The sequence below is a fragment of the Humulus lupulus genome, chromosome 9, assembly GCF_963169125.1.
Source record: "Humulus lupulus chromosome 9, drHumLupu1.1, whole genome shotgun sequence".
Classification (NCBI taxonomy): Eukaryota; Viridiplantae; Streptophyta; class Magnoliopsida; order Rosales; family Cannabaceae; genus Humulus; species Humulus lupulus.
Genome location: NC_084801.1, coordinates 79,523,343 through 79,549,517, shown reverse-complemented (window position 1 = coordinate 79,549,517; position 26,175 = coordinate 79,523,343). Strand labels below are relative to the sequence as shown.

At 39.8% G+C, this 26,175-nt stretch overlaps 1 non-coding gene and 1 pseudogene across 1 annotated transcript; both read left to right on the top strand.

Annotated features, from left to right (window-relative positions):
* The first annotated feature begins 1,570 nt into the window (after window positions 1-1,570).
* On the top strand, window positions 1,571-2,735 carry LOC133801379 (uncharacterized; annotated as a pseudogene).
* A 22,297-nt stretch (window positions 2,736-25,032) lies between these two features.
* LOC133802730 (small nucleolar RNA R71) lies at window positions 25,033-25,139 on the top strand. The gene has a single exon (XR_009877475.1). It is a non-coding gene; the product is annotated as a small nucleolar RNA R71 (small nucleolar RNA).
* Window positions 25,140-26,175: the final 1,036 nt, after the last annotated feature.

The following is a 26,175-nucleotide window of genomic DNA, read 5'->3' as shown; positions in this document are numbered from 1 at the left end:
GTTTCAGATGAATTCATGTCACTTATTTTGTTGTTGGTAACTTCGTTTGTTTTCCTCTGTAACTGAGCATATTTATTTCATATTGTAACATCTTATACAAAACATGGGTTTTTGTTTGTTTGGATTAAAAGAAGATAATTGAAAGAGGTGTGCTACAATTAGGTTTTTTTTAATGGTTTTATGTGTCAGATATTAATGGGTTTTCATTAGAATTGGCAACTTAGATCAATTGCGTTGAAGTCTTTTTCAATCTTAGCTGTCCGTATTTTGTAGCCACAAATATGGTGCCATTTGACTTGTTCTTCACACATATATATATAGTATTCGGAACCACAACCATTGTATATATAATGTAGAGGATGTGATCTCTATCTAATAACTAACAAGTGCTAGATAGGAAGTACTATTAACTTGATATTGTTGAGTTCCTTCAAGAAAATAACAGTGAAAGTCAGTGTGAGATAATTCTTATAAAATGTCTTACTCTTTTGGTATGCAATTGGAATAAAGTAAAAGCTAATTCTAGCAAATTATGTTCTATTATAGTAGCTATTAGTTAGTTGGTCTGGTCCTTTGTCAGTGTTCATGGATTGCAAGGCTCACATAAGCATATTTTTATATATGTTGTAGCTCCTTGATCACATCTCCTATGTACACTATATTATTTGGTGAATTTTTTCAACACAGATTAGTGCTTGTATGATTTGGTTCTCAAAACTAATATTAATATGTTCTCTTTAAACTTTATTAGTTCCTCTATTGCTGCGGAAGTTTTTGTCATCAATGTTAATGTATTTGACGTGCACCACCACTTTGAGGACTTGACTTCGAAAGTTTGTGTTGATGTGGTTTTAAGCTATGAAATTTTATTGTGGTGATAAATACCGACTGTGAACTTAAGGAAGACAACATACTGGTATTTAATGTATGTTTTTCATGTCTACTTTATATTTACTTGCTGCTATTTTATTAGACTTTTATGACCATGTGATAAAGAAAATTGCATAACAAAGAGAGTTCCTTACTATATTCAGTTCATTCCAAATTTTAAATTGATCCATCATGATTGTGTTGTGTCTGAGACACTTTCAAGATGCTATATGAGTACATGTACATGGTACAACCCAATATTACAACAGTTTAAGAAAACTTTAAATTAAAAAAAAAAAGCCTACGTGAATGAACTAATAATAATATGAATTTAATCAACGTCTTAATCTTGAATTTTATTTAAGTAATATATAGGTAAATTAAAATTTAATATGATATAAAATTTGTTTAAAAAATTAAAGTTTATTAAATTAAAATAGTTTTTAAATTCAACTCCACCAATTACTTATTTTGTTTTGTTATATTTTCAAATTCTCAATAGTCACATATTTAGTATTTTAAAACCCAAAAAATAATGAATAGAAATCAATCACATAAACATATTTTCACGTATTCTTATTTCAAAATCACACTTGTTCTGCTTTCCTGGATCTCGGTGTAATGTGACTTGCCAAAAGTAAAAAATTTCAGCAAAAGAAAAACTAATGTGGTCCGTTGTGTGTGCTAGAGAAGTGTTCTCTTGCTTGCTATTGACCTAATTTTATTGATTTTAATTTATATAATGGGTATATTTATTTGGCTTATAGTGTTTTTGGCTTTTTGGGTTGAAGGTTTTGTAATTTTCACCATGAGAAGTGAGAACCTATTTTGGAGAGGTTGATTTATCATTTGTTGGAAGGTGGACTTTTGTTAGACTTGAAGATGAGCTTGGTTTTAAGATTGAAGCATCATTTGCCCAATGGCTTCAGCAGAAAACCGATTATTTCCTCTGTCGGGGCATTAAATCTTGGGAAATTAAATGGAATGTGGAAAAATTATAGTCAACCAGCAAGAAATGATGAGGAAGAGGAAGAAGTAGAGATTGACCAGAGGAGACTCCCTACGGATTATGAACCAGCATCATTTGATCCTACACAGCATCGCAGTCCTCCTACTGATCGTGTTTTCAGGCTTGTAGATGAAAGATCAGGACTTACATTGGCTGAAATTGCTGAGCTGGGTTCCATTTTGATGCATAAAAGGGGTATGATGGAGCCACCGAGCGTGGGAGTCATTGAGGCGGGAGCTGCTGGCTAAGCGGGAATGGGGACGAAAGCACCCGCAGCTGCCAAGTAGGAGAAGAAACAAGAAAAGACTGTCTTTGAAATTAAATTAGAATCATTTGAGGCAGCATCGAAGATCAAACTTATCAAGGAGGTCAGGAGCTTCATTGATGTGGGTCTCAGGGAAGCGAAGAAGTTAGTAGAGAAGGCACCATCAGTTCTAAAGAAAGGAGTGTCAAAGGAGGAAGGAGAGCAGATAATTGAGAACCTGAAAGCTCTTGGTGCAAAAGTTATTTTGGAGTGAACATAGAGCACTGCAATGTAAGTTGTTGCAGTTCTGGGATTTGATGAAACTCTTTGATTCACATAAATCTCTTAAAATTGATTACTGGAACAAATCTCGAATTTCTCCAATTCAGTTGTAGTTCATCATTTGTTTTTTCACTGAGATTATAGTTAAGTCAAAGAGAGGAAAATTTGGATCAAGAGTGCCGCAGAGGTATAGGCTTTTCGTGGTTTCTGATCTTTTCGAGATAACATGGATGTATTTGCTGTCCTTGTGTTTTCTCTGTCTCTTAATAAACCTTTTACATGGCAGCTGTGTAAGAGATACAATGTACAAGGGAAGATACAATGTTGCAATGTACATATATGGTCTACTCATTTACTTAGTCATATGATTTTTTTTATAAGTCCTTAAACTACTAAATTCAACCAGTGAAAACGAATTAAATTTTATCAATTTCCCTTACCTATGAATGTTGCAGATGTGAAATCCTGCCTTCAATTAAAACTTAAGTTCAGAACATTTGTGTTGAAGCAACAATTTGTTTGTCTATATCTGGAGATGCAATCCCATGATAGACGACACTTTGTCATTATTCCGGTGACGAAGCTTGCCTTTAACTCGTCGGAGTCACCTGTAAGAAAGACACTCCGATGCTTAAAGTTAGTCAAAAGTTCACTCTGATGCTTAAAGTTAGTCAAAAGTTCGATCCCTTTACTTTTCTATGAATCTTATATTTATAGGACAAAATATGCAAATAAGTTAGTTAGTTCAAGCAAACTCTGGAATGGTGGGAAGAAATAACCGAATTTCCCTCCAAAAATACTAATTTCGAATTTCTCGTCCAGAGGTCAGAGGCGGGGCAGCCTCTGACCCGTGACGTCTGCCTTCGGAGCTTCTGCATATCAAAACAAGCTGTTTCGAATGTTTGATAATTGAGGAAAGGATTTTCGGACCGAATATTTTGGGCTCAACAATTTGCTACCAAAGCTGTGTCTCAAATCTGGTTTGTGCATTTGTCTTTCTCTGTTAATTTTTATTTCTGGCTTCATTCTTCCTAAGTGGTGATGTTTTCAGGCTTATTGCAGCTTATATTCTGTATTCATCGAGATCTTTACTAACAGAAACTGATGTAGAATATGTTTCAGAGTAAGAAATTAGTAGATTAAGGGGACATGGTATCTTATGACAATCAATGATTTTACATGGGGAATGACCGATTTGACACCTTGGTTTAAGTCTATTTCTAAATTTGTCTCTTGGTTTTCAAAAAAAAAAAAAAATACTAAAAATAACTTATGGTATTTTAAACGGGGTGTCTACACTCTTCTTTTTTCTCCTCACCTCTTTTAATATATTAGTTATTACTAAATATATAATTTAAATAAATTGACCTAAATATCTTCATTAGATTCTAAGAATGTTGTTCTAGTGACACTCTTTTTTTCACTTCTCACTTATTTCAAATTAATTATTTATTTTCAAATATAATATTATGTAAATAATGGCATAAATATCTTTATATAATTCTAAACCATAAACTTTATTTCTTAATACACCAATTTCAATACATTTAATATAAATATTTAAAAGAAGAGATTATTAATTTAAAAAATAAAAAATATGCAATATATAAATATAGGTGAACAAAATATAAATGTAGAAAATTGTGATGCCACTAATGATTTTAATTTTCATGAAATAATATTTTATTATATATTCATATTTCTATATTTATTGTATATTTCACACAAACTCTATAAAAAATGTGACAGAAAATGAAAGTTGTCATATTATATCTTAATTTTGAACATAAATATATAACTATATAAGTGAATTCTTCAGTCTCTCATAGGACTCAGTCTTTCAGTGTGGGGTCCAGTTTTTTGCCAATTGTCCAAATTTTATAGGAGTAAGTCTTTTTTTCACATGTGCTTTTGACTTGCAATGACCGGTTGTGTGAACCGGTTGGAAAGTTGCTGGTGATGTGAGTATAAAAAGTAGGGGCAAAAAAGTAATTCCCTGTCAAAAAATATGTACAGTTGAGGACTTGATCGTAAACTTAATATGAATTTGAGAGATATTTACGATTTTGGTAACGTAAGCATTGTGCTTCCGCCAAGTGATTTATATGTTATGTTAAGTGAGACGCAACAATAACCACGTAAGTAAAACTGATATATATTTTGTAGTTGTTTTATAAGATTTTTTAAACTTTTTTCCCTGGAGAAGTTTCATTTATTCAATATTGGGATGAATGAATCACTAACTCAATTAGGTATGGAAAAATGTTATTTAGATGGTTGATTAATTAGGAGAGTCGGTACTTGCTTGCTTGCTTGATTGTTGGGGAATAAATGAAACATCTTGATGGACTGTAGGTCAGACTTAAGGAGAGTGTTCTGGATGTTGGACGCATTGTATCTCCTCTCCTATTCATTCCGCTCGTTGGCCAGCCTGACGTTGTCATGCACAATTCGGTTAATGTATTGCATTTGCTCAAGATGATTGTCATCAAACGACGGGAAGTTAATGATGTTATTCATTGGGAAAGGTGTGGAGTCCATTTTAGAGAGAAAAAGAGGATAGACAAGTATACATGTAGGGTGGTGGAGATTGAATTGAGGTCAACATGATCCCTACACACATAAATATACATATAGAAAACACAAGCATGGAGGAGTGGATCAAGTAAGTATAAGGTGAGGTCTTCCTGTAAATGGTGGAGTTGTTAATGCACTGTCACTTATCAAAAATAGGGTTGCACATCAGTCAAAATTACATAAAGTATGCTATTATTAGAAATATAAGGAAACAATCACGTATTACGTGGGAAGAATTAGAATTTGCGTTTCAACACGTCATGGTCACGTGAGTTGTGAGTGGTATTACGTGGGAGGACCTTTGGGAGCACAATACTTGAGAAAAATAAGAATGGAGACGGAATTGACTTCCATTTTGACGTTTTTTTTCTTCATGTATTTTGACTTCCATTTTGACGGAATTGCTATTATAATTTCTCTCAAACAAAAATTCAAACATGAGGTGGTCACCATTATATATGACCGGACACTGAATACTCGAGTGCACCATTACAAAAAAAAATGAAGCCAAACAAAATTTGTTGCCTAAATAGCTAATGCCCAAAACATATTGAGTAAATGTGCTATAAGAACTTACCCGAAGAACTCGACACAAAGATGCAGGGATTTATGCTTTACATCAGAAAAGTGGGCACTCGTTCCTTCAAACTCACGGCAAACAACATCGCATGTAGAATCAAACACCTCCAAACCACGCCGGGAAAAATTACCAAGCTCAATCGAAATCCCCACTACTCCAAACAAAAAAATCTACCTCGAATTCGTCAGGGGAGAAGAATGGACTAAATGGGAGAGAATTTTCCTTCCAAACAATTATTGTTTGGGTTCGGAGGGATTTTTTCTTTTGAAAGGAGAAGAATGGTCTAAATGGGCGAAAACACGAATAAAAAAAAAGGTGACAGGTTACTAAGGGGTGACTAAGGGCATAACGATACTTTGACACCCAATAAACTCAACAACTAAATCTGACTATCCATTTTCTAAAACAATAAATCCAAAGGCTCAAAATCAACACAGGACTAAGTCCTTCAAACCAAACCGAGGGATGGAAGAATTTCCCATATATATATGTATGAATGAGTTTTCAGTGGTTACGTTACCATGATGGTTACATTTTTAGTGACTTTTTATAAATTTTTTTAATAAACATCAATATATAAATTTCCATTTTTAAAATTTGATTTTAGGATTAAAAATTAATTTTTAAATATAAAATTAAATTAATTATTTACTAAAATATTCATTATGTGATTATAACATAAAAAAAATACACAATTAATTTATTGATGTTTTTATAAGTAAAATCTCTAAATTAATTTATTTATAACAGTTTAGTTCTAATTTAAATATTAAACAATTCTTTTTAAAAATTATGTTCGTGTATATTCTCTATAATTTTCTTTTTATTAATAATTCAAAAATCTCTTATTATTTGTAGCGATTTTTTAATATATTATTTTATAAAACAAACCCATTAGTCAATAATAATGGTTAATGTTGCTATATTCAATTATGGCATAACAACTTAGCTCATTTGATCAATTTTTATAACTAACTTGTCATACCACCTCCAACTATGAAATTTATATACAAAGATACTATTTTACTTTAAAAAAAATAATTTTTTTGTTGCACAGATTATTAATTATTGTATTTATAAATATTAAAATTTATATAAATAATATCATGTAAATAATTTGTTAAGGATTTATATGTTAAAACAGTTATGTTTAGAACTCAAGTATAAAAAAATAAAAACAATTATGAATCATAATTGAAAAAAAAACTATTTGATACTTGAGTTAAACATATTTAATTTTTAGAAACCAATTAATGATTATAATGTAAAATTTTTTTATATAAGATAAAATTTAACTAAATTTTTTAAAGAAATATTATAGTTTGAATAAATTAATCACATCCATTCAGTAATGATCCAACGAATGAAAAAAAAATGTCATCAATGAGTATAAATTGATGTAATCATTAAGTATTAACCCATATATGTATATATATAGTTATCTTTGATACTTTTTTGTTTGATTTATAAAATATATACGTATATGTATATACATATTGTTTGACCACAGATTTGGCCAATGACACGGAGTCAATTAAACGACGTAAAATGAGAATTGACCTTTTATAATAATAAATCACATAAGAAGTTATAGTGGTTTGGCCCCAGAAGGTAATAACCTATTTCCTTTATCACCACATGCGATGGTCTGAACCTACACCTCTTGAGATCAACTACATATTTGATTTTAAGTTGAACCCTAACAAAATTACATAGGGTTCTTCCACTTCTACCACCAAGAAAACTCTCGCACATTCCTCACTAATACCACCTACAAATCCAATGTAGAAAAATATTATCAAGAGTATTGATATCGCCCAATAACTCCTAAGCGGTCGCAGTAGTAATCGGGCTATGTCGTATCCATAGAGAGGTAAAATTCAAGTAAAAAGAAAGATTAGTAAATCAGAAATAATAAACTTTGAAATGATGTAACTTTGAAAAAGAATATAAACATTAAATAAACAAAATCGAGGAATTAGAATCAGAAGGAAAATATGGAAGGCATAAGTTTCATTCATGCAAACATATATATATATATATATTGTTATCCAAAAAGCAGGTATGGATGATGTGGCAGACATTTTTAACACGTGGCTGACACCTGGCAGAAGTCCTGTTCGACTATCGACCAGAGAGATTTCCATGGCTTAACATTTGAACTTTATATACGACCAGCTTGGTCGTATACTCCGTATATTTGGAGAAGATCTTGTGCAGTTATGATCATATCCGAGATTGTCTCTCATGATTTCCTGAATATCCGACTAATTATGAAAGAATATCTATAACTGATTCATGTAATCCTCCTTGAGCCTATAAATAGAGAGAAATAGCTCAAGAGAGGGACTTTTGGCTGTTTTTTTGTTTACACTTTACAAGAGAATTAAGTCTATTATCTTGCGATTGTATTGTTGATCTCTCTCAGGTCTATGAAACTCAGAGAACCCTAGTTCTTTGATCACTCCCTTGAGAATTCATATCAATAATAGCTTAAGTGGACGTAGGTCATTACCATTTTCGTGGGGCCAAACCACTATAATCTGTTGTGTTCTTTACTGTTTTTGCTATTAAATCCATTTCAATACATCTAGTCACATCAAGCATTTGACTCCGTGTCAGTTGACCAAATCGAGGGTCAACATTCTGGTGCTTTCTTTGAGAGCTTGAACTCAAGATTGTTGAAGCATTAATGGAGAAAACAATAAAGAAGACTGGGTAGGCGGCTGGCGCTGCACCATCTCAACCTCCTCCTCCCCCAAACATGGCTGAAAATGAGCCACATCTGGAGTTTGATGAGGAGGAACTAGACTCCAAGACGCTGAGAAATACCCTGGGGGTATTGCAAGATGAACTGGGCAATCTGAGGGCCAGTCAAGAAAGTGCTGCAGAGATTATGGCGCGGTAGCAGCAAGAGGTAGAGCGACAGCGCCAGGAGCTAAGTGAAAGACAGGCGGAGATGGACCGTCGTCAGAGGGAGGCCATGGCAGCCCTCGAAGCAGCCTTGCAGTTGGCTAGGAATCAGGCTGCACCTGCCTCACAGCCTGATGAACCCTCAAATGGGCCACCCCAAAGGGGTCCCAATCCTAGCCCCCCAATCCAGCCGACGAGCCCTCAAAGGCCCGAGCAGCCACCTATGCCTCAGGATGATGTCCCACCAAGGGATCATGAGATGGAACCTCCATCCCAGGCTGGTCGAAGCAATCCCCCACAACCAAGGCAGAATAGGGCCGGGCAGCAGCCCCGTAGTCCTAGATGCCATAGGGGTGAAGAGCCGAACCCACCGAACAGGAGGCAACGTCCTTCTGGAAACAGAAGGAACTCAGAGATAATCTCTGCGGTCCAGGGCTCCCCACGACATGATAATGCACGGGGACCTACCGACCAACGCAGGCCACCCTCTAACTCTCGGGAAGTTCCAGCCCGAGGAGGCAACCGAGGGGACAGTCAGTCCCACCATAGCCAATCGAGGTTCAGAGATGGCCATGGTTACAATGAGGCCGACTTAGGCAGAGGAAATGCCAGTCGGAGAAATGAAGAGAGAGGTGGGGGCAGAAGCCCACCACCTAGGGAAGACCAACTAGAGAGACGTAACACTGGGGGGCAGCCCAGACAAAACAACATCTTTAACCAGCTCGGAGCAAGCGAGCAACGACGAAGAGACGAATACTTAAGGGATGTACTCAATGACCGCCGGGAACGGCACGAGGAGTACATTCCCCCAGCAGCAGAGGCCCCGACGATTCCTGACGCCATGCAAGCCCTGAACCAAGCAGTACAACAGCTGGTCGGGGGAAGAACGTCTCATATCGAGTACGATAGGAGAAGAGGCACTCCTTTCGTTCAAAGGATAGCTGTGGCAGAAACTCCTAGCAAGTTTAAGATGCCCATGCTTCCGAACTTTAACGGGTATGGTGACCCGGTATCTCATGTCAACAAATTTGAGATACAGATGGACATTCAGAAAGTGTCCGAAGACGCTCGGTGCAGGATCTTTCCTGCAACACTTTCTGATGCTACACAGGAGTGGTTTTTCAAATTCCCTCCTGCAAGTATTGTTTCTTGGGAGATGTTCGTAAAGGAATTTTACGGAAAATTCTATGCGGGTCGAGTGCACCCAACTGAGGCAAACCAGCTGGTTGAGATACGCCAGCAAGAAGGAGAGCCACTGAAGGATTACGTCCAGCGCTTTATGCGAGGAGCTGCTGGAGCTAAAACAGTGGGAGATGAGGGAAAGATGATGGCCCTAACTGCAGGAGTTAGGCGTCGTACGCCTTTGTGGAGTTGCCTCAGGAAGCATGGAGTTAAGACTACCCAAGAATTCTTGGATCGAGCTGATCGGTACATCAAGCTCGAAGATGCCATTGGCAGCGAGGGAAAGTCCCCAGGCAAAGATAAGGGGACTGCAGAACCCGCCAAAGCCGCCAATGGGTCAAAACCCAACGGCAACGGTAAAGGCAACGGGAACGGGAATGGAAACGGCAAGAATGGGGGGAAGAGACCCCATAATGAACCTTCCACCTCTGAGAACAAGCGCGCTAAGGGCAACCGTTATGAACCACGGTTCACTAACTACACTGCCCTTATCGAGTCTCGAGGAGAGGTGTATCAGGCCACGATTTCCAGTGTGCCTTACAAAAGACCCGTTCCCATTCGAAAGGATAATTCGAAAATAGATACTACAAATTTCTGTCGTTATCATAACGACTACGGACACGATACAAATGAGTGCAACTAGCTGAAAGACGAAATCGAGTTCCTTATCAGACAAGGACACTTGAGGAGATATGTACGGGCCTCGGGAACTTCCCAACAAGAGGCTCCAGGTGGCAACAAGCAGGCGCCTGCACGCCAACGCTCGCCACCTTTGCAGCCTGATCCCGTAGTTGGCACTTTACTCACCATCTGTGGAGGCCTGCACCTCGCGGGAAATAGCAGAAAGGCAAGGGAACGATATGCTCATACCCTACGCCACGATCATGACATCGAGATGATGACTATGGAGGACCAGGCATCAAAGAAGGCTCGGTCAGAGGATGGTGAAATAACCTTCTCTGATAGCGACGCCCAGCATGTCTGGTTCCCGCATTCCGATCTGCTGGTCGTGGATGTTCAAATCGCCAACATGATGGTAAAGAGAGTGCTGGTCGATACAGGAAGTTCAGTAAACATCCTGTATAAATCTTCGCTGGAACGCATGAAGTTGTCCGTCAAGGACTTGGAGCCCTGCAACCAAACAATATACGGCTTCTCTGGTGAGGGACTCCCCCAACAGGGTCGATCAGACTTCCGGTAACAGTAGGTACAACGTCTGCTACCAGGACATTACTCTCTACTTTCATAGTAGTCGATTGTCCTTTGGCGTACAATGCTGTAATCGGAAGGCCCATACTGGTTGACCTTCGGGCCGTCACCTCAGTATGGCACCTGGCCATGAAATTCCCGACAGACGCAGGGGTAGGACGCATGTTGGGAAATTAGAGGGAAGCAAGGGTGTGCTACAATGCCTCGATCATGAAGGCAAAGAAGGGAACATCGAAGAGCACTCCCCCAGAGAGGTTGCAGATGGCCATTGATACATAAGCCCAATCCGGTGATGGAGTCACCAAATAGGGTGTTTCCCAAAGTGAGGATAGAAATTTAGATCCTCGCTTTGGGGATTTTGAAGAAGATGTTGGACCCGTCGAGGACCTTGAAGAGGTCTAACTTGATGAAAAAATTCCGACCAGAGTTGTAAAGGTCTGTAAAAATTTAGAAGCAACAACGAAGCACGCACTGGTGGAATTTTTGAGAAAGAACCAGGAAGTTTTTGCCTGGTCACATAAAGACATGGCTGGGATAGATCCTGCAGTCATTAGCCATGTTCTGAACGTTGACAAAAGCTTTCCAGCCGTGCAACAGAAAAGAAGGCTGCTCGATAAGGATAGATTGAAAGCCTTAAAAGAAGAAGTTGAAAGACTGAAGGAGAATGGGTTCATCAGGGTGGCGTTTTATCCATTGTGCGTCTCTAATCCAGTACTGGTTCCCAAGCCTAACGGAAAATGGTGAACCTATGTGGATTTCACAGACCTTAATAAAGCCTACCCAAAAGAATGCTTCCCACTCCCAAGGATCGACCAGTTGGTCGATGCAACTGCAGGACATGAGATCCTCTCTTTCATGGATGCATACTCAGGATACAATCAGATCAGTATGCATCCCCCTGACGAGGATCACACTAGCTTTCGGACCGATACAGGGTTATACTGTTATAAAGTAATGCCCTTCGGATTGAAAAACGCTGGTGCGACTTACCAGCGATTGGTTAACCCCATGTTTAAGGAGTTGATCGGAATAAACATGGAGGTGTACGTGGACGACATGCAGGTAAAGTTAAAGAAGGCAGGAGGACATGTGAAAGATTTGCAGGAGTGTTTCAATGTTTTGAACAAGTATCAAATGAAGCTAAATCCTTTTAAGTGTTCCTTCAGAGTAGGATCAGGGAAATTTTTGGGATTCATTGTCAATTCGAGGGGAATCGAAGCCAACCCAGAAAAGATCAAAGCCCTGATCAACATGAAATCGCCGGTGAAAATCAAAGATGTACAAAGTTTAACTGGAAGGATTGCCGCACTCAGTAGATTTATTTCAAAGTCGACGGATAAATGCGTCCCTTTCTTTAATCTACTTAGAGGCAACAAGAAGTTCGAATGGACTGGAGACTGCAAACAGGCTTTTCAAGCCTTAAAGGCCCACATGGCACAACCTCCTGTCTTATCAAAACCTATTGATGGAGAAACTTTGTTCATTTACCTGGCGATCACCAAGTATGCTGCTAGTGCGGTGCTAGTAAGAGAAGAAGAAGGCGTGCAAAAGGCAGTGTATTATGTAAGCAAAAGGTTAATCGGGGCAGAATTAAGATATCCTCCCATCGAAAAATTAGCCTATTGCTTAATTTTGGCCTCAAGGAAATTACGTCCTTACTTCCAATCCCATCCCATCACAGTCTTAACTGATCAGCCCTTCGGCAAGTTCTACAAAAGCCAGAGGCTGTTGGACATTTGTTGAAATGGGCAGTCGAACTCGGGCAGTTCGATATAACATATTCACCGCGAGCAGCAGTAAAAGGACAAGTCTTGGCTGATCTTATCGCTGAATTCACTGAGCTCCCAGACGACGAGCAGTACGAAAAACCTAGTGCGCCACGGCCCCAAGTTGAAGCTCCTTCGTTGAAGTTATTCACGGACGGATCGTCCAACGAATCTCACGTAGGAGCAGGAGTGATATTGATAACGCCAGAAGGGCATCGATTTCACTGCGCTATTAGGTTCGATTTCACCGCTTCAAACAATGAGGCTGAGTATGAAGCACTCCTCACTGGGCTGAGGTTGGCCAAAGACATGAGTATAAAAGTGCTGGATATTTACAGTGATTCACAGCTGGTAGTGAATCAGGTCTTAGGGGAGTATCAAGCATGAGGCTTGAAAATGGTGGCCTACCTGAACAAAACCAAAGATCTGTTGGCGCAATTCGAGAAATATACCCTCCAGCAAATACCCCGAGATTAGAATTCAAACGCAGATGCCTTAGCCAAACCCGCGAGTGCGAAAGATGCTGACACTTTAAATATAGTACCAGTGGAGCGGCTACGCGAGCCGAGCATACGAGCAGATGAAGCCAGTATGGAGGTATGGTTAGAAGATACATGGATGGCACCGTACTTGGAGCATCTCACTAGTGGCGCATTACCATCAGATAGAAACAAAGCCAGGACTCTTCAGCGATAGGCTGCTAGATACATTCTGGTCAATGGTGTTCAATACCGAAGAGGATACTCCATGCCACTACTTAGATGTATTACACCAGAAAAGCCTAAAGAGCTAATGAGGGAAGTACATGAAGGCTTCTATGGAGATCACGCTGGGGGGCAGAGCTTATCAAAGAAGATTCTGAGGCAGGGTTATTTCTGGCCGACTATGAACGAAGACTCAATGGAGTTTGTGCAAAAATGTGATAAGTGTCAGAGGTTTTCCAAGATCCCACGCGTAGCTCCTAATGAGTTAAAGCAGATGCAAAGTCCGCGACCCTTCGCAATATGGGGTATTGATTTAATTGGGTCCTTGCCAACAGGAAAAGTTAGAGTAAAACACGCAGTTGTAGCAGTCGACTACTTCACCAAATGGGCTGAAGCCGAGCCACTCGCTACCATAACGACAAAGAAGGTGCTTGACTTTGTCATCAAGAACATTGTTTGTCGATATGGATTGCCTCGAAAGATCGTCTCAGATAACGACACCCAATTCGACAGTGACCTATTCACAGACTTTTGTGAGAGGCATGGAATCATCAAAAGCTTTTCTTCAGTCGCGCATCCACAAGAAAATGGGCAAGTCGAAGCGATAAATAAAGCACTAAAGGATACCCTAAAGAAAAGGCTAGAAGAAGCTAAAGGAGCATGGCCAGAATAGCTGCCTGAAGTACTCTGGTCGTATAGAACTTCTCATCGAACAGCAATAGGTCATACCTAGTTTTCCTTAGCATACGGGTATGAAGCTATGTTTCCAGTCGAGTTAGATCCACCCTCACATCGAAGAATCACATATGACCAAGACCAAAATAGCCAACTGTTGATGGAGTCCCTAGACTTGATTGAGGAGAAACGAGAAAAAGCCCAACTCCGAGTAGCTGCGTACCAGCAAAAAGTCGCCCGGTATTTTAACTCTAAAGTAAAAGAAAGAAAGTTCAACGTCGGAGACTTAGTACTTCGAAGAGTTTTCTTAAACACCCGCGACTCGGCTGCTGGAGTACTCGAACCAAACTGGGAAGGACCTTACGAGATTGAAGAAGTCCTTCATCCAGGCACCTATAAACTTGCACGCTTAAATGGAGATCTCGTTGCATTATTGGAACGGAGAACACTTGTGCAAGTACTATCAATAAACAGTCCTTCTTAAAGAACTGGCTTGTATTAATTTTTACTTTTTACAAGTTTTGAAAAAGGGTTAGTGATGTTATATGACTGATCGCTTAAGATCTTTCAAAGATCACTCGTAAAGACATGTTTAGTCCATTTTAATACGAGAATTATAAGGGACTGTGAGCAGCCAGTCATTCTTGCCAAACTTTTGTAATTTTTTACAAGTATTTGTTCATTACGTGTGTTTTTTTGTTGTATTCTAAGTTTTACAAGTTATCCCGAGCAGCAATGTTCGTACAGGTCATGGTCAAGGCAAGTGACCAAGAACCTAAAGCTCCTCAGTCACTTGGGGGGCATATAAGGTACATCGATAGAAAAGCATACCAAGAGGTATGTAAACACACGAACAAAATAAGTGAAAGCATGCTACGGTACTAAGAGTATTTTTCAAAATTTTATATTTTGTTAAATCAAGCCAAAGTACTATGCTAGGTTCGGTCATGCGAACAAATATTATAATGTCAAAGGAATTCTTTTACACCGTGAGCAGTACTGCTCGGATGTAACTGTTCAAACAAAAGTAAAAAGGCTGCCCTTGCAGCAGTAAAAATAAATTGTCTTTACAATACGACCTGTGGGTCGTATAGTTGGGATAAAAGAATTTTTTTTTCAAGGAGCTAGAGGGTCCTGAGGGTCTTGAGGAGTGCCTTGGTCGGCGGAAGGGCCAGCTTCAGCGTCTACACTGTCTATCCCCCTGCTAGGGAGATCTCTGGAGAGGCAGGCACTTTGGCTTTTTCTTCTTCTTCCAGACGGATGGCACATTGCGTCATCAGAGTCCTCCTCAAGCGTTCGGACAGGTAGCTGAAGTTAGCTTCCCAATTGTGCTTCCAGAACTCGTAGAAGCAAAGGTAAGTGGCTTCCTTGTACTTCTCCAAGTTCTTGGCTTCAGCCTCCTCGAGCTCCTGCACTCATTTTCCAAGCTCCTCCGCCTCCTGCCTGCTGGCAACCAGATCAAGCTCGAGTTGTACAGATTCTTTATAGTTGAGCTTGGCGTTTTCCTTGAACTTTTCCTTGGTTTCGTTGGCTTTCCTCAAGGTGTCCTGGGTTTCCAGCAGCTCTTTGGTCAGAGTAGATTTGTCCTCGAGCATTTCATCTTTCTGCTTGGACAGCTCCATCTTTTCCCCGAGCATCTCACCATTCTGTCTAGCAAGCTCGTTATTTTTAGCTTCGAGTGCTTGCTTAGCCTTGACGAGCCTGGAATAAAAATTCCTTCCCCGAGACACCAACGCCCCAATATGGCGCCAGCCAGCAGTTAGGGTCAGCAGTCCCTGAAGTCAGATAGAATAAGATAAAGTAAGGACGAGGAATAAAAAATAAATGTTAAAGCAGCAGGAGTTGACTTACGCTAACTATCTCGTTCAGCCCTCTGTTGAGGACTTGATCAGCTTCCATAGAAGCAGTTTCAGTAATAGCTTCCTGGATGCGTTTGTGCTTGGAAAGCTTGTATATCCTCTCCCTGGCAGAACTGACCACGAAGTTGGGCAGGGAGCCTTCGGGCTGAGTGTTCAATGCCTCCCTGCTAGGAGCCCGCTACTGGTCGGCGGGAGTGGAGGCCGGCTGCTCGAGGGGTGTTATAGGTGGTGAATTCTCCTGCAAGGAGGCCTAGTTGGAGGATCGTCAGTTCGAGCCTTCTTCGTGGGAGTCTTACTACTCTCCCCTCGAGCCCTCTTGCTATCTTTCTTTTGCCCAGAAGAGGCAGCAACAGCCTTGTAATGTTCGAAGATATCCTCGGAGTCCATATCTGCAGAAAAGGAAACAACGCGAACAGTAAGACTAAATGGTCACGCTGGGCAAAAGAATGAAAGTAAAAGGATTACAAGTAAAGTACCCGCACTACAACTATTGGTCGCTATATTATTTATCGAACTACCTATTGCCTAGAAGAAATCTGAATTTAAGATGGGAGCATTCTTAAAGTTGCTATCCCCGTCGAATAGATGACAAGGAATTGGAAAATGGTTTAAAAGCGAATTTAATGTACCGTTATCATCCGATGAGCCATCAGAGAGTTCGCTAGGCTCGACAGCCTTTTGTTTCCCTTTTCCCTTGGGAGCCAAGGGCCTCTCCGTTCGGTGAGTGTCGGCAGGTTCCCTGATTGTAACCCCAGTTGGTCTCCTCCGCGGAGGAGATGCTTGGGGTTGTTGCTTGGGTTCCACTTTGGCGTGAGCATTTTCTGCCAAAGGCCTACTCATCGCTGGTTGAGGGTTCCAGAGGCCAGCCAACCTGAGGTTAGCCTCTGTAACTAAATTTTTGACACTCTTCTCAGCATCTGGCAAGTTGGCTAAGAGTGCCGCCCTTGACTCCATCCCCGGAGTTGGGTTTGGTCGCAGCCATGGGCCTGAAACACATTGAAAGTTCAAGACATTGTGGCAGTAAAATACCAAGTGAAGAAGCTAGCGACGTGAAAATTTTACCTCGTCGTGTGAAAGCCAAGTTTTCTGTGACCAGGTTAGGCGTAAGGAAGTACTCCTGGTGGTACCTCCCCACATTGGAGATATGGGTGGTGTCAGTCAGGAAAGTGCGTCCGGTTTCCTGATGGCAAAGATGGAAGAACCCCGTGCCTTCTTGGTTGGGGTTAGATTTGAGGTCAAATAGGAAGTTTACCTCATGTGGCGACGGTGCGGGCCAATTTTTCTGGCTATACAGGATATAGAGTGCATCGAACATTCTATATCCGTTTGGGGTGATTTGGAAGGGGGCAACTCCGAAGTAGTTGGCCACCCCCTGAAAGAATGAGTGAAGAGGCAAAGTGGCACCTGCCTCAATGTGAAACCACAGCCAGGCGCTGTAAGCACCCCCAGGCAGATTAGCCCTTCGGTCGAGGTTATGCTTGACTAGGGTCACCCCTGTCAGTTTGTATTTATTTAAGTAGTTGGCGATCATCCTGATCGTCACTCTACTCTCAGCGACAACATGCCACTCGACATCCGGCTGAGTAACGTGTTGAGGACGGGCAAGCCTTTGCACATTTGTATAAGGAATATTTTTTCCTTGAACACTGGTCGAGGGAGCATCAACAGTAGGCTGACAAGGGGTGTTGGAAGTTTTTCTTTTTCGAGCTTTAGTTTTGGTGCGAGCCATTTTTTGGGTCGAGACTGAGGAAGTATTTGGGTTGAGGTGAGAGAAAGGAATATCTGGTATCAAAGTAGAAGGATGTTCTTCGTCTTCAAGCAGCTAAGCTAGGAGGTCGTCATCAATGGGTCTTTCTCCTCCCCACGGGTCTTACATATGAACTGCAAACAGACAAAGGAGGAGATAAGACGCATAGCCTGGGAATTTATGTGGGAAGTTGGGATAACGTTGCTCGCGTCTATCGACCAGCTGCATTCTAATCGAACACTAAGTTTTATGATAGCAGTTTGAAAAACGGATAAAAAAGGAAAGTAAAAAGTTTTCTGAAAAGAAGCTTTTTCAACTCCTAAGGGGCGGGAAAAACCTAGTTTTTCAACTAGCCTAAAAATCGAATTTTTACGTCGATTTTACTCCCTAAATCTATGATCCTGACTATCAAACTAACTCCTAACTTATATAAAGCAAAAATACACTACCCTATCAAGCATCAAACGATTTATACAAAATCCTCACAGATTTCTACTCAAGAACGCAAAAAATTTCAGAGCACAATAACAGCATGCATGGCATCTCGAAGAGTTTAAAAGACTAAGAAATTACCTGAGCGAAGGTTGGAGATTCAGAAAAATGAAAGCTTTGAGTTTGAAAGATCCTCGGCAGGGCATCTGAAAGTTTCAAAGTTCTGGGCTCCGGAATATGGCTCTTGAAAGTTCTTGGCAGAAAATGACGAATAAAAGGTTAAAAGGAGAATGAGAGGGTTATTTATAGAAATCAAAGTGTAACAAAAAGTAGCAATCATGACTTTCCCTTTTTCGAAGCATGGGGGAGTGTATAAGCCATCGGGGTGGTTTCTTGAAAACTGAAAATGCTTGATTAGACATAATTAGGTCACGGTTTTCAAAAACGCACGAGAGCTCTGACAGATTTCGTGGTGCATATGAAAAGTTGTTTTCCTAAGTTTACTTATTGCTGGTCACAATAAATAAACTTGGGGGGCAAACGTTATCCAAAAACCAGGTATGGATGATGTGGCAGACATTTTTAACACGTGGCTGACACCTGGCAGAAGTCTTGTTCGACCATCAACCAGAGAGATTTCCATGGCTTAACATTTGAACTTTATATACGAAAAGTTTGGTCGTATACTCCGTATATTTGGAGAAGATCTTATGCAGTTATGATCATATTCGAGATTGTCTCTCATGATTTCCTGAATATCTGACTCATTAGGAAAGAATATCTGTAACTGATTCATGTAATCCTCCTTGAGCCTATAAATAGAGAGAAATAGCTCAAGGGAGGGACTTTTGGCTGATTTTTTGTTTACACTTTTGGCTTCGGCGCGACTCGGCTGGGCGAATGGAAAGCTGCCACGTGGCAGCGAGGAGAGCAGCTTTTGGCTTGGGCCTAGGCTGTTTGGGCTTGGTTTTGGGCCTAGTTTTTGTCAAAAATGCCATTTTTCTTGAGGATTTCTTCATTTTTAATTCTTTCTTTCTTCTTTCTTTTTCTTTGTGTCAAAAGTACATTTTATTTCTTGAACAACATAATAAAAGGCTCTCTAATAAGATTTGTCTATAGAAAATATTATCCCTAAAACATCATCCATTCATACCACAATACCATGTCCAAATAATTATAACCATTTCTAAGAATCAATAAAAAATTAAAAGTTGTTTTCTCAAGTCTCACCTCTCACAGAAAATAATGAATTCTTAAACAAGGCAAATTTCTAAGCAAATACGCGCTAATCAACCATATTACCACAATGTTTGGCATGTACATTTGGTAACTCTAGAGAAACTCTTAGTAATACAGATAACAAAAAATTGACTCAAAAGTAACATTTTGCAAAAATAAATAAGTAATTTTTTAAAAAATTGACCGTGAAAATATTAATATGACAAAAATCAACATGAACGTGCATGAATATGCTCACCACCCCCAACCAAAATCTGACAGTGTCCTCAATGTCTCAATATATAATAAATGTAAAGAGTAGGGAAAGAGAACACCTGATAGCGAGCGTTGAGTGATAGAGCGAATATTGATTCTCTAAAACATGAAAAACTGAAAACACAAAATGATAATAAATAAAATAAAATGACAAAAGGGAAATAAACAGAAAACAAACCTATGTACAAAATTTTTGGAACACTACTCAGACTTGGTAAACTGGTTCCACGAGAGTGACTTCTTCAGGCTGGGTCACCCTCTCTATGTAGTGTTTCAGTCGTTGGCCATTTACTTTGAATTCTCTCCCGTCAGTTGGGTCTATGACCTCAACAGCACCGTTGGGAAAGACAGTTTTCACAACATATGGGCTAGTCCACCTTGATCTCAGCTTGCCAGGGTGGATATGCAAATGAGAGTCATAAAGATGCACTCGTTGGTTTGGCTCAAATTATTTTCTTAGGATCTGCTTTTCATGGGCCGCTTTGATTTTGGCCTTGTAGATCCTAGAGTTGTCATAAGCATCGTTTCTTAATTCTTCAATTTCTGACAACTGAAGCTTACGATTGAGTCCTGCTGCCTTGAGATCAAAATTTAGGCTTTTAACTACCCAATAAGCTTTGTGTTCTAGTTCAACAGGAAGGTGGCAGGCTTTACCATAGACTAGCCTATAAGGAGACATACCGAGCTGAGTTTTGTAAGAAGTGTGGTATGCCCAGAGAGCATTGAGAAGTCGTGAGGACCAATCTTTGCGGTCAGGATTAACCGTCTTTTCTAAAATTTTCTTAATTTCTTGGTTGGCTAACTCAGCTTGGCCATTTGTCTGTGGGTGATAAGGCAATGCAACCTTATGAATTACACCATATTTTTGCATTAAGGTCTCAAAAGAATAGTTGCAAAAATGGGTGCCTTAATCACTTATGATAGCTCATGGTGTGCCAAACCTAGATAACACATTTTCCTTTAAGAATTTCACAACAGTTGCGTTATCATTATTTCGACAAGGCACAACTTCCACCCATTTTGAGACATAGTCTATGGCGAGGAGAATGTAAAGGTAGCCAGAAGAAGGTGGAAATGGTCCCATAAAGTCTATCCCCCAACAATCGAATATTTTTATTACAAGAATTGGGTTTAATGGCATCATATGTCGCCGGGACAGAGCACCTAATTTTTGACACCTTTCACATGATCGGCAGAAATTGTTAGTGTCTTTGAACAAAGTTGGCCAATAACGACCACACTGTAAGATTTTTTGCAGCAGTCTTTGTCATAGAAAAATGACCACCACAAGCTTCATTATGACAAAATTTCAGGACACTAAAAATTTCATCATCTGGAATGCAACGTCTCATAATTTGGTCGGGGCAATACTTAAAAAGATATGGATCATCCCAATAGAAGTTACGAACCTCGACCAAAAATTTACGTTTATCTTGTGCACTCCATGCAGTTGGAAGTTCGCTAGTCACTAAGTAATTAACGATATGAGCGTACCATGGCAACTTAGTGACTGCGAAGAGATGTTCATCAGGGAAGTCATCTTGAATGGCTGGCCCATCAGCGAAATCAGAAAATTCAAGACGAGATAAGTGGTCCGCTACCACGTTTTCAACTTGTTTCTTGTCTTTTATGGTCAGATCAAATTCCTGTAACAAAAGGATCCGCCTAATTAAACGCGCCTTAGCATCCTTTTTGGAAAGGAGGTATTTTAAGGAGGAATGGTCCGTAAAGATTGTGATAGGTGAACTAATTAGGTAGGAACGAAACTTGTCAAGTGCGAATACTACAGCAAGTGACTCTTTTTCAGTGGTAGAATAGTTCATTTGAGCATTGTTAAGAGTTTTACTTGCGTAATAAACAACGAAGGGCTTCCCTTCCCTTCTTTGACCTAAGACGACCCCTATAGCATAATTGCTAGCATCACACATGACTTCGAACGATAAGTTCCAATTTGGTGGCTGAATGATAGGGGCGGAAGTGAGTTTTGCGACGAGCGTTCAGAAAGATTCCTCACACTCAGGTGTCCAACTGAACACAACATCTTTTGCTAGGAGGTTTGACAAAGGGCGAGCAATTGTAGAGAAATTTTGTATGAATCTCCTATAGAATCATGCATGCCCAAGAAAAGATCGAATGTCTTTAATAGTCTTGGGGGTGGGCAGATTTGATATGAGTTCAATCTTTGATTGATCAACCTCAATTCCTCGTTCCGACACGACATGCCCCAAGACTATGCCTGATGGCACCATGAAATGAAACTTTTCCCAGTTGAGTACCAAGCCCTTTTCTTTGCAACGTTTAAGCACAGACTCTAAATTGAGAAGGCTTGACTCAAAGGAATCGCCAAAGACTGTCAAATCATGCATGAATACTTCCATACATTTCTCGATCATATCACTAAATATGCTCATCATGCATCGCTGGAAAGTGGCTGGAGCATTACACAGGCCAAATGGCATGCGACGAAAGGCAAAAGTACCAAAAGGACAAGTGAATGTGGTCTTATCCTGATATTCTAAGGCAATCTCGATTTGGTAATACCCTGAATAACCATCAAGAAAAATATAGAAAGGATAACCTGCCACACGTTCCAATATTTGATCAATGAATGGAAGTGGAAAATGGTCTTTGCGGGTGGCTGCATTTAATTTTCTATAATTAATGCACATGAGCTACCAGTTGTGACCTTGGTAGGAATAAGTTCCCATTTTTCATTTTGTACCACTGTTACCCCAGATTTCTTGGGAACAACCTGAGTTGGGCTGACCCATTTACTGTCAGCAACAGGATAGATTATGCCAGAATCCAGAAGTTTCAAGACTTCAGTCTTTACTACTTCCTTCATCGTTGGGTTCAATCTTTTTTGAGGGTCACGACATGGTATAGCCCCGTCTTCCAATTGAATGTGATGGGAGCAGATTAAAGGACTAATACCTTTGATGTCAGCTATCGTCCATCCTAATGCATCTCTTTGTTCTTGCAACACATTGATGAGTTGGCGCTCTTGTGTGGCATTGATCTTGGAGGATATTATGACAGAAAAAGTGTTGTCAGCTCCCAAGAAAACATGCTTAAGAACCTCGGGAAGTTGTGCCAACTTTGGTTGAGGAGCTTGTTCAATGGATGGTTTTGGTGTTTCTCGATCTTAAGGGAGTTCCTCAAAGATTGGATTCCAAAACATGGTTCTTCTAGCCTGTGAGTGTTTGACGATTTCAGGGTTGATCGCAGACTCATCGGGCTCAGAACTTTCTAAAATTTGGAAGAGGTGATTAAAATGATTAGACGTGTATTTTGATTCGACCTCTTCTGAAATAAGTGTATCGATCAGATAGGATTGGAAACACTCATCGTTGTCAAGTGGTTGTTTGCCGATGCGGAAAACATTCACTTCTAAAGTCATGTTCCCGAAAGAGATTTTCATGAGACCATTCCTACAGTTAATGAGTGCATTTGCTGTTGCAAGGAAAGGTCTACTGAGAATGATGAGAATTTTGGACTCTATACTCACTTCAGATTGAGTGTCCAAGATGAGAAAATCAACAGGGTAATAGAATTTTTCAATTTGAATAAGAACGTCTTCTACTATTCCCCGAGGTTTCTTAACTGATCGATCGGCCAATTGTAGCACCACAGATGTGGGCTTGAGTTCTCCTAGACCTAATTGCAAGTATATTGAATATGGCATGAGATTTACACTTGCTCCTAAGTCTAGAACGACTTGACCGAATTCCTGCTCCCCGATTTGACATGAGATGGTGGGACAACCAGGATCTTTGTACTTAGGCGATGTCTTGCAGTTAATTACCGCGCTAGCTTGTTCCGCCAAGAATGCAGTTTTCTTGACATGGTGCTTTCTTTTAACGGTGCACAAATCCTTAATAACCTTGGCATAAGCCGACACTTGCTTGATCACATGCAACAATGGCAAGTTGATCTTCACTTGTGTTAAAAGGTCTAAGATTTCACCATGATTTTCCAGTACCTTTCCAGTGGATTTCAAAGCTTGAGAAAAGGGTGCCTTTATTGGAATGCTTATTGGCACATCATTATTTAGAGCGGGCATTGACATACTCATTGTCTTAGTTAACGGTGAAACCGTACTTTGACCACTTCGAGTAGAGATGGCATTAACCTCTTTGAAATTTGTATCTGCAGAGGAGGAGGTTTGTGCCATGTGTTGCCCTTTTTGATGGATTAGAGGTTAGGCGGGAAGTCTACCATTCTGTTGAATTGCCAAAGTAGTGTTTAGCTTTGTCATTTGGACTTTCATGTCTTTCATTTCCTCTACCATTTGTGTGAAACAAGATTTGAGCTCTTGAGTTGAGGCTATTTGATTTTACGCAAGCATTTGCAAAGTATTCTCAACAATGACAATTTTGAGCTCTTTTAACGGTGCACAAATCCTTAATAACCTTGGCATAAGCCGGCACTTGTTTGATCACATGCAACAATGGCAAGTTGATCTTCACTTGTGTTAAAAGGTCTAAGATTTCACCATGATTTTCAAGTACCTTTCCAGTGGATTTCAAAGCTTGAGGAAAGGGTACCTTTACTGGAATGCTTATTGGCACATCATTATCTAGAGCGGGCATTGATGTACTCATTGTCTTAGTTAACGGTGAAAACGTACTTTGACCACTTCAAGTAGAGATGGCATTAACCTCTTTGAAATTTGTATCTGTAGAGGAGGAGGTTTGTGCCATGTGTTTCCCTTTTTGATGGATTAGAGGTTGAGCGGGAAGTCTACCATGCTCTTGAATTGCCAAAGTAGTGTTTAGCTTTGTCATTTCAACTTTCATGTCTTTCATTTCCTCTACCATTTGTGTGAAACAAGATTTGAGCTCTTGAGTTGAGGCTATTTGAGTTTGCGCAAGCATTTTCAAAGTATTCTCAAGAGAATTACTTGACTGCTTGTTATTTTGAGGAGAAATGTATGCTTTTGGTGGTTGTTGCTGCTCAGACCTCCGTTGGCTACCAGATGCTTGGTTTGAATCCTTCCAGCTAAAATTTGGATGGTTGCGCCAACCGGGATTGTAAGTGTTTGAGAAAAGGTTATAAGGCTTCTTGTAATCCCCTAAAGCATTGCAGTGTTCCTCATTCCCTCATCTTAACTCACTAAGAGTTGGGCACTCTTGCGGTTGATGTTTCATCCCTCCACATATGAATCATTGATCTCGTGTCTCTACCTTTGCAGCCATATGGATTCTTCTACCTTCTTGAGATCTGAAAGCCTCGAATTGTTGTCTCAATGATTCAATTTGGCTTTTGACGTTGTCATCTTCCTTTAATTGGTAGATTCCAGTTGATCGTGGCTTGTCCATAGGACTCGGTCCATTCCATGTGTAGGACTTTCAACAAGATCGTCGAGGTACTCGAAAGCTTCATCGGGATCTTTTTGAAGGAATTTGCCATTGCACATCATTTGTATGAATTGTCTTTGTCCGGTTGTGAGACCGTCATAGAAATAGCTGATCAGACGCAAGCTTTCGTATCCATGATGTGGGCATTGATTTATCAAATCTCTAAACCTCTCCCAGACCTGATGGAAAGTTTCATGGTCTTTCTGGATGAAGGTAGATATTTTCCTCTTAAGGCTGCTAGTCTTATGGGGCGGGAAATATTTGGCAAAGAATGCTTTTGTCATTTCGTCCCATGTTCCGATAGATCTAGGCCTTAAGGAATACAACCAGCTTTTTGCTTTGTCTTTGAGCGAGAAAGGAAAGAATTTCAATCTCACAATGTTGGTGACATCAGCTCGGTTGTTGAATATAGCCACCACCTCTTCGAATTCCCGTATATGCACGTACAGACTCTCATTTTCCAACCCATGGAATGTTGGTAAGAGGTTAATCATGCCGGGTTTGAAATTGAAATTTGGCATATTGTTGGGATACATTATGCATGAAGGTGTGGTTGTACGCGTAGGATGTAAATATTCCTGTAGCGTTCTTGGTTGGACTTCATCTTGATGAGCCATCGTGGGTGGTTCAGGAAGTCTCGGTGAATCGGGAGTGTTTGAACGAATGGAAGAAAACGACGAACTAGGAGAGTTTTCTAAAGTTTCTACTTGTTGTCTCACAAATCTCCCTAGCGCGTCTCTGTTTCGTGGAATATATATATTTTTATTTTGTAAGTATGATAAGCGCAAGTGTGTAATAATGTAATAAGTATACACCAAAAATGTTCCCAGGCCAATTGGGAAGGCTGCCAAGGTACCACTTTAGGCCCAAGAGCTTTTCTAGAACTCCCCGAGGTTCTTAGGAAAGATTGGAGGGTAACACTAACATAGACCTTATTTAAGAACCAATTTTTCTAAGACAGAAAAAGTTTGGTTTTTACTAATTTCCACAATTACACAAATGTTCTCAATACTTTTTTATTTTATTTTATGATTTAAAATTTTATGCTTTCTTTTTTTTTTCGGAAAAAAAACTAAATCTAGAAAATAAAATTCTAAACCTAAAAATAAAATAAAAAAGAATGAATAAATAAAAAAAAAATTACTAAGGAAAAATAAAATAAAAGAGAAATAAAAAAAATTATACTCCTTTTTTTTTTTAATAGAAAAAAAAAAAATTTATTATGCAAACTTTTAATTGTAGAATTACCTCCCTGGCAACGGCGCCAAAAAT